The sequence below is a fragment of the Eptatretus burgeri genome, chromosome 20 (genome assembly GCF_056783735.1).
Source record: "Eptatretus burgeri isolate ZD-2024b chromosome 20, Ebu_testis_v1, whole genome shotgun sequence".
Lineage (NCBI taxonomy): Eukaryota > Metazoa > Chordata > Myxini > Myxiniformes > Myxinidae > Eptatretus > Eptatretus burgeri.
This window is the reverse complement of record NC_140980.1, coordinates 1,542,721-1,552,825: the sequence shown is the minus strand read 5'-3', so window position 1 is coordinate 1,552,825 and position 10,105 is coordinate 1,542,721.

Here is a 10,105-nt window from a genome sequence, read left to right as displayed (position 1 = left end):
ATACCGATATATTATCTGGAGGGTAAGATCCATAGTAGGGTAAGAATACTGATTCTGGCTCACTTTTCCCCATGTAAATGAATGGGGGATTTTCAGCGATTTATATTTTTTTTCCCTAAAAATAAATCCCCTTTTTATCCCAAGGTATATTTATTTGTCCCCCCTTTTAACCTGGAGGTTGAACCTCATTGAATTGAACACCTGGGGGTTGAACAGCTCACTCATTGAACCTATAAAGATTTGTTCATTCTCAAATTCCTTCAATAGTTTAATTTTCTTTGCACAATAATCCCCATCTAAAATATTGACAAACAAAACATTTGAATCTTTATATTTTTTAAGATACCCCATTTGTGTCATTACGAAATGATAAACTTCTCTTAATGCTCTCATCTGACCACCTCCTGAGCCACATATCATTTTGAGATTATAGTAAATTGTTTTTTCATTGTTCAATTGATAACCATCAAAGTTTTCAGTCCATTCAAGGATATTCATTTTTTTCTTTACATCCTCTAACTTACTAGTTTTTAAATTAATTCGCTTATTTGTTTTATTTACCTTTGTTTTAGTTATTTTTTCAATAAGACTTATTTGATATTTTTCACATTCATTATGTTTTCCATTTATATACCAAGACTGAGATTTTCTCCACTCTTTAGTTTGATTAATACTTGGTTTAACCATTTATATATTGTGAAAAAACCACAAGTGTAGCCCTTAAAAAACCCTAACCCATCTTCCCATCGTTAAAACATAATCTATTTTATACACTCTATCATACAATATCCATATGGAACACAATCTATTCCATTATCTAAAATAAATCTCTTATCATCAAAGGCTCCTAATGCCTTTTTATTTACTTCTTCACTATATATGTCATGTTTATAACTTCTTATTGTATTCATTTTCCTATATTCTTCTTTCTTATTCATCAAACAATTATAATAATTTCTAAAAGTTATTGATTTCTTTATTACATATTTCTTTATTCCCTTTAACCTCTTATCAATCTGTTCACCATACTTATAAGCATATGCCTTTGCTCTCAATCCAATAAACTCACTCATTACTTTTCCACCCAACTCATCCTTAAACTTACCAATAACCTTTTCATTCTTTTTGGAAAATAACTCACTCTTCTTGCTGAAATTACTTGTATCATATACTCCAATATTTTTCTTCATATCTTCATAAACATCATCAGTTTTTATATCTAGGATAAAACTATCAGTATCCATATATAACAATGAAACATTTTCACCATACTCTTTCTTTAAGTCATTATACAAATAATCATACATCAATATCTTTGATAAATCAAGAACTGCTGTTCCAATATAAATTGGTTTATCCATTACAATACTTTCCTTTTTCATATGAATTGCAGAAAAGTTCTCTGAAAAAACCTCTTCTCTCTCAAAACTTGGTTTATTTATCAATCTCGAAGCTTCTTTCCAAGATGTTGCGAATCTAATGTTTTGCCTGTTTCTAACATTTTCCATAGTCTTTCCAAATACAGCATTATTCATTAATTTATAAAAGTCCCCTTCAAATTTTACTTTTGTATTTGCTCTCATATCTGTATTGAATTGAATATACTTTTTCACCCAAGGACTTTGTTTAAATTTTAAAACTCTATGAATTTTAGCTACTCTCAATCCTTCTCTCAAAAACTGTTTTAAGCTTCTCTGATGCAAAACATATCCCTCTTTATCATAGAATGTTGTTAATAACTTTTCTGTTGATTTACCTTTAATATTAAAACTTTTATGATAATCACTTAACCATTCTTTCTTTGGAGTTTCTTTCTCACATGCAAAAGGAAGATCTTTATGCTTATTATGAAGATCACTCGGGTACCTCAAATCAACTTCAAAATAATAACCTTCTTCTTCGTCATTCAATTCCTCTTGAGAAGAAATAACAATATTCATCAAAGCCTTTTCATAATCCTTTTCTTCCACCCACTCTAATTTACCATAAGGCAGAGATTGAGACATTGCCCATCCATACAAATTATTAGCATCAAAATACATCAAATAATTACTATCTTTTTCACTATCATAATTTGGAAGATATTTATTATTTGCTTTAGCATATCTTTTTGAACATACTTGTGATATTCCACCTCTCTTGGACTTCTCAATCATCAAAAGCATATCCACATCACTGATTAAATCTATATCTTGTTTTGTCATTTTCAACATTGCACTCCAAGCTAAACCAGGAGCTGTGAAATAGTGGGCAGGATCTAATCCATAACAATTTTTATTATGACAGAGTGATCTAAAAGCTTCAAACACATCAGCTAACAATAAAACATCTGTTTTTAGATATAAATCGTGATATTCTCCAAGGTTCTTTATCTTAAATATTTTCCATATTTCTTGTGCGTGTTTATATTCCTTATCACTTATCTCTTCTTCATAAAGGTTATTATAGAAACTTTCTTTTGAAGGAAGTTGTGTTTCTTTAAATCTCATAAATGAATCCATATAATCATAAGGATAAATTCCCTTACTTGTAAGAATTTTCTCTTTACTTTGAATTTCATTCCTTGTTTGAATTTCCTCTCTCGTAAGAATTCCTTCTTTAATCAGAATTTCATCTTTAATCTGAATTTCCTCTTTAGTTCGAATTTTCTTTATAATTAGAATTTCATCTTCAGTTAGAATTTCCTCTTTACTTTGAATTCTCTCTTTAATCTGAATTTCCTCTTTAGTGAGAATTTCCTCTTTTGGAAAGAATGAATTAAGATTTGGAAAAGAGTCCGTGGAGCTTAGATTTGATGCGAGGTAGGCTAGTGGTGTTCCCATAAACTTGTAAGAATCTAAAAACCTAATACGAGTTATAGGTTTTGTGAATATCATTTTTGAAAATGAAATATACTTTTGACTTGTGTTTGTTATAGCAGAAATATTCCCTGGTGTTTTTGAAAGTTCATTTATAAATAGATGTGTATCATAGTTGGCGCTGTTGTGAAGAAAGACTGGAATAAAAGAAGGTAATTTATAATTAAGATTACAACAGGAATGAGCGGGACCTCTATATTTACCAGTAAGATGACAATGGTCTCTAACTTTAAACTCCTTAATTTCCCCCTCACAAATATGACAGATATTGTTCATTCTAAATTCTAATTTTTCTTCTTTGGTTAATTTCATCGGTTCATTTGTTTCTTTCATTAATTTAGTGAGTCTTATACAATCCTTTTCTAATCGTTTTACAAACTCTTGTGAAGCATTTTTTCCACGATAATGTTCAAGTTTGTTATACTTTTCTCCAACAGATGATTTGATATAATAACAAAAACCACAAGGAATATGTTTTTGATATTTATTTGTATATGGTTCTTTTGGATTAGGAGAAGCAGTATTTATCTTTTTAAGGATACATTCAAAATCAGCGTATATCACAAATGGGTGCATGATAGATTTATTATAATCTTCAAAATAAATCTTTTCACCAGGTTTAGGCATTGTAATTACAGCTGATTTATGATTACTACAATATTTTGAATGTTGTTCTAATCGTTCTTTTGTATGAAATGAATTAAGACATCGCTTACAAGGATATATTTTGTTTGCTGTTCTGAATACCTGAGAAGAGATTAATCTTGATAAATTATTGATGTATGTGTAATGTGAATTCTTTCCAACACTAAAATATAAAAGGTCAATGTGTGTTTCTTCATTTTTATAGTTGTTTGAAATTTTTAATATTTGAACTTTGTTTGTATCCGTTAATCCATATACATTAATAGAAAGATTATTCTTTTTCTCAAATTTAGGAATATCTGTTAGTGGCATTGGGAATTTAAAATCTTTAATGTCCAAGGTATTCTCATATTTCATATATTGTTTTACTCTTTCTGAATTACATTTTGGTGGATGTAAGTGAGCAAGAACAGACCAGAGAAAACATTTATTATCATTGTTCTTAATATTAACAACTGCCTTCTTTAGTTTTATTTCTTTTGGTAATTCAATATAAGAAGAAGCTTTAAGAGGGTTTGATTTTTAGAATGTGTATATCTAAAAAGATGATTTTTTTAATATTGAATCCACTTCCTACCACTGTATTATCAACATCCTCCTCTTGTCTTGATAGTTCTTCATAAACCCCACTATTCAAAAAATCTTGAAATGATGTTATAAAATGAAGATCTGTTCTCATATAAGGAGTTTGTTCTTCATCTTGTCTTTTCATATTCATTTTCACTCCCATATAAAACTTTAAAGTTTTTATTTCTTTTAATGTCTTTTTAATAAATTTTTCAACATCGGGTTTTACTATTTCAATTGATTCAGCTATTGATGATGGACTGGGTTCTCCAAATTGAAAAATCCTTATTTTTATATGCCCTTTAAATGCCTCATCAGTGTTTTTAATATAATAGTCTCCCTTTACTTTAAACTCATTTTTCTTGTGTTTTTGTGATTGAAGATGTTGATTATAACTACTCTTCAAAACATCCTTTGAACAGATATCACAATGTTTTCTTTCCAACTCAAGAGGAGATATTTGATGAAATAGATTAAATGTGTGTTTGTTGGTTCGGAGGTGTTTTCTATAATGTTTATATTCGTGATTACAAACATCGCAGTACGTTGTATTCACCATATTTATAGAATAAAACTTTGCTTGAACTAAAATTTTCTTGATGAAAATTTCGTTTAATTTATAGGTGAATCTGTGCTTAAAAACATTTTATCCTCCAACTTTTTCACTTAATAAATACAATGTTTCAAGACACAAAAGACAAGTTTCAATCAATCTCTTCATCTGTTAAAGATACTGAGAAATATGTCAAGGATGTAAAATTGAACAAAGATAAATATAACAACTATTGGATAAAACTATTATGGTAAATAATATGAGTTCTTCAATTTCCTTCAGTGGAAGGGCTTTTAGTATACCTGGTAGAACATCAATTAAAGTATCTCTAACAAAAGTTTCTCCTCTCCTTCTAGTAATATATTCAAAACTAGAAAAAGCAATGAAACAAGAAAAAGTATCAAAGAACAAAAACCTTATGGATGAAGCTTTAGAAAGAAAAGATAAGACCATCTGTAATATGCAAGGAGAAATTTGTATTTTTTTCAACAACCCTAAAGATGTAAATCTTGATGAAATAAAGGATGTTAATATATCAGGTGAAATGACATTTCGTTCAATAGTAGTTAACGATAATTTTAAAATTACCTTTAATATAAAAAATGTTGTCGTTGAATCTGATAATGAAAAAAAGTATATCGATATCGATGGTAATATACAACTGAAAGTATAGATGAATTTCAGTTTAAGTAAAGTTTTACTTTATAAATATGCTAGACTTTCCTGATTCTCCATATGACAAATTTGAGAATTGTCCTGCGTGTGAAAGACGGGGATTAAACACAGAGTCAAAAGCCTATAAACAATGTATATTCTGTGATTATCTTCTAATTAATGATAATAAAAAATATAAAAAGGAAAATAATTCTTTTAGATTTACACCAAAAATGAATTACTTTACAAGATTGATTAGAGAAATGAATGTAAAGTATGAGGATGATAACACACCTTTCCTTACAAGGGAAGAAACTGAACGTATAAGAGAAATGTTCAAAGGATTGTTGTTGTATATTATTCATGGATGTAATTTTCAGGGAAATATCAACACAAGATATTGTATAAATAAAATAATGGATTATCTTGAAATTAAACCTGAACTTAGGATAAAATATAGAGTTTCTAAAAAAGCTAATAATAAATTAAATAACCTGTTTTTCAAATATATAAATGAATGATTTTTTACCTATTTGGGAAAATAAGATAAAATTTAACAACCATAAAAATCTCCCAAATTCATTAAGATGTCTCATAGTTGGTTCAAGTGGATGTGGAAAAACCTGCTTACTTTTAAAAATGCTCCTCACTCCCAACTTTTTAGATTATGATAATTTAATAATTTTCACAAAGTCGAAGTTTTCAACCAGAGTATCAACTACTCTCACAAGGTTTTAATGATGGTCTTCAAAAAGAAAATATAATAGGTTTATTTAAACATTAAAAACACATAAATGATTATAACATTGAAGATATAATTCAACTATTTTGTGATACACAGAGATGTAAAAAGAAATCAAATCTTATAACTTGTATTCTTAGTGATAATACGGATGATATACCGTCTCCCCAAGATTTGGATAAATCAAAAAAGAACCTCGTTATCTTTGATGATTGTGTTAATGAGAGAAACCAAACGGTAATGGACAGCTACTACACAAGAGGGAGACATTCTTCTTGTAATTGTATTTATCTTAGTCAATCGTACTTTCAACTTCCTCGTCGTTCCATCAGAAACAATGCTAATACTTTTATTTTATTAAAGTTAAATTCAATAGATATCAATAATTTTTGGAGAGATAATTGTTCTACATTATGTAGTAAAAAGAAATTTGAGGATTATATGAAGCACACGACTGAAAAATATAAATATATTGTTGTGAAACAAGATGAGATATTAAGGGATATATTTTTTGTTTTATAAACAATTACATATATAAATGACAACTATTATTATAAATCTTGTGGGTAAATCTGCTTCTGGAAAAACTTTCATAAATCAAGGTTCTTGTGTAGTACAAATGAGAATATTGTAAATTTACTTAAAAAACACCCCGTGATACGCATTGTATCAACAACAACTAGAGCAATAAGACCTGGAGAAGTAAAAGGTGAAGATTATCACTATATTTCAGTGGAGGAACATATGCGATTGAGGAATGAAGGACAAATATTTGAGGAGGTTTCTCTTGGTACAACAAAATATTCACATTGTAAGAGTGAGTTAAAGAAACTAAAATCTGGTGGTGTTGGGATATTAGAAACTAATCCAGAAGGAACGAGACAAATTATTAAATATCTGAGCGGAGTGAAGATTTTATCATTCGGTTTTGATGTTGATGAAGAAACTCAACACAAACGTATGAAAAGCAGAGATGCAAGGATTAGTGAAGAAGAAATTACAACTCGCATTAATGTTAATAAAGAATTTGATGAAATATTTAAAGAAAAGGATTTATTTGAACACATCTACTTGAATGATGAAGAAAAGGAAAATTTCCCTGTTGATCTTTACAATTCATTAAATGATATTTTACAATAAATAAATGGATACAAAAGAAAGAGCAAGAAGATTTAAGGAACATCAAGAGTTGGTTTCAAAAGTTGTAAAACAACAGGAAGACATAAAGAAGAAACGCAGACAGAAACTAACGGGCGAAGAAGCATTTGAAAAAACAAGAGAAATTTTTTAAACCACTTTTAAAAACTTCCCAAGAAAAAATGAAAGATGTTTCCACAGTTCCCACAGTAGAATATACTCCTAGAAAGCTTCAAATGTTAAAAGATTTCAGTCAAATGACGGAGGAAGAATTAGAGCATTTAGGAGAATTAGAATATGATGATGAAGGTTTATTTCAACAACTGGAAGAGATTAATCAACCCCTGATTATATTGTGAATGCTGTTCAAAACAATGAATATTCAGCGGATTCAAAAACCAAAGCAGGACTCATTCCAACAGAACAACCAGCAATATTTCATCTTGTTCAAGAAAAGGTATTGATATTTAATGATGAATTAAGGTTCTTAAGTTCTGCTCAACCCCTGTTAAACTAACTCCGAGATTAATGTTTCTTCTCACAAAAGATGGAAGACAAGGTTCAACTGTGAGGGATGAATCAAAGTATATTGATAAACCATTGGATATGGAAAATAATGATGATAGAGTATATATTGATTTGCTGAACACTCTAAATTATAAGGTTATTCTTTCTGGTAAAAGTAGGAAGAATGAGAAGGAGAAACACATTATTCAGGCTTTAAGTATCCTTGGTTCAGGTATTAGTTTTCTTCCAAATGACCCATCGCAATTAGTTAATAGACTGTTATTGTTGTTCGGCAGTAAGAAGGCTGGAAATAACAATTGTTTTAATGAAGCATCAGCCATTTTAGACCAGTTGATGAACATGAAAATAATTAATAAATCTCAATATAAAGACATTTTAACTCATATTAAATAAGATGAGAAGCACAATCCTGAGTTTTAATTTCACAACAAGCGACCACACATCTTCATTCCCATACCCACTACAACTTGACACAACAAAAGAATATGAGGCATCTTTATTGTCCATGGAGACTTATAATACCTTATTTAATATAACCGAGAAAAATGACAAGTTTAGTTATAATCCGGGAAGTGGATACAAAACGATAACAGTCTCACCCGGAGCATACGAGATTTCTCAAATATCTTCCGAAATTGCTCGTCTTATGAAAGAACAGGGTGATGAACCAAAAAATATTGTTATAAACATTCAAAAACATACTTCAAAATCAACGATTAAAGTTAAAAATAACTACAAGGTTGATTTCACAATTGATAATTCATTTAGAGAGTTATTAGGTTTCTCCTCAAAAAGATTGAAACTAATGGGACGTTTTACAGTGATAATGTCATTCAAATATCCTCAGGAATAAATTCGGTGTTAATTCACTGTGATTTGATTGATGGTGCTTATAATGATGGATTAAAAACAAATACAATATTTTCATTCAGCGCATACTCAACCCCAATTGGTTATAAATTCAATATGGAGCCTAAAAATTTGGTTTATCTACCTGTGTCAGGAAAAACCATACACAGAGTAAATTTTAGGATAACCGACCAAGATAATCGTGTGATTTCTTTTAATGGAGAAGTTATATCCATCAGAATTCACCTACGTGAAGTTTTTCAATAAATAAATACGATGGTTATTGTGAGGAAGCACGAGTTGGGAAAATATAAAATAATTACAGGGGATGGGATGTTCCTTTCCCCGTACTACAAGGGTGAAGGTATGTATCTTGGTAGAGGATACTATAAACCTAAGAGACAAAGGGGTGTTGGACATCAATTTAGAGGAGATGGGATAATTGATACTCTCATGGGTATTGGTTCAACTATTCTTAAACATAAAGACCTAATTGGTTCAACTGCTTCTGCTGTGGGAAATGTAGCAGGTGCTGTAAAGAGTATAAAAGATGCTCAGAAAGAATCTCATAAATTACAAGCAATAAAAGAAATTAAGAAAGGTAAAACTCAGTTGTCCCCCCAAGAACGACATAAAATAATTCAAATACTTGGATCAGGGTTTCAAAAGTTTTAACATCTTTTTTCCTAAATAAATACAAGTATGGAAGCAATTGATAGTATCTATGATTTGGATGATACTATTATTATCTCAAACTCCACTAAAAAAGAAGATTACTTCAAGGTAAATGCAATAACTGGAACAGACTGGAATACAAATGGTACAAAAAGTTTTGAAATAAATAATCAACAAACCTATTTGAATCTCTCCGAAAGTTTCTTGTTGTGTAAATTTAAATTCACTAAGGCTGGGAATAACACAAACGCTACACTTGTAAATGATTTCTTCTGGAAAATGTTTGATAGTGTGCGATTGTATATTGGAACACAAGAAGTTGAAGCGGTTGATTATGTCTCTGCTGTATCTGAAATGATGAAATTTACACTCTATACATTCAGTGATAGAATGGGAAAGGGGTCTGTCGAAGGTTTTATTCCTGATATGTCAACGGGAACAAACACAGACCCTGGATATATTCAAAGGAAAGGAATGTATAATGATGATACAAAAGCAGAAAATAGTTTTACTGTGGCAGTTCCTCTTAAAGGTATATTTGGATTTTGTGATTATGATAAAGTTCTGTATGGTCTTAAAATTAGATTTCAACTACAAAGGAATGATAATGAAAATAGATTGCTTTTTGGTGTTGGTAATGCTTTTGGTGATCAGAATAAATTTGTAATTGAGGAGATGAGTTGGTATATCAGTGAATATACTCCTAATCTTAAAACAGAAGAGATGTTGAATCGAAGACTTAACTCAAAAAAACCACTCAGTGTATCATACCTCAAAAGAAGATGTCAACACGTTAAACTCAATCAAACTACTTACACGTGGAATTTGGGTGTTCTGGAAGGAAAGCCACGATATCTGTGGATGATTTTTAAAAAGCCAGATGGTGATACTGCGACT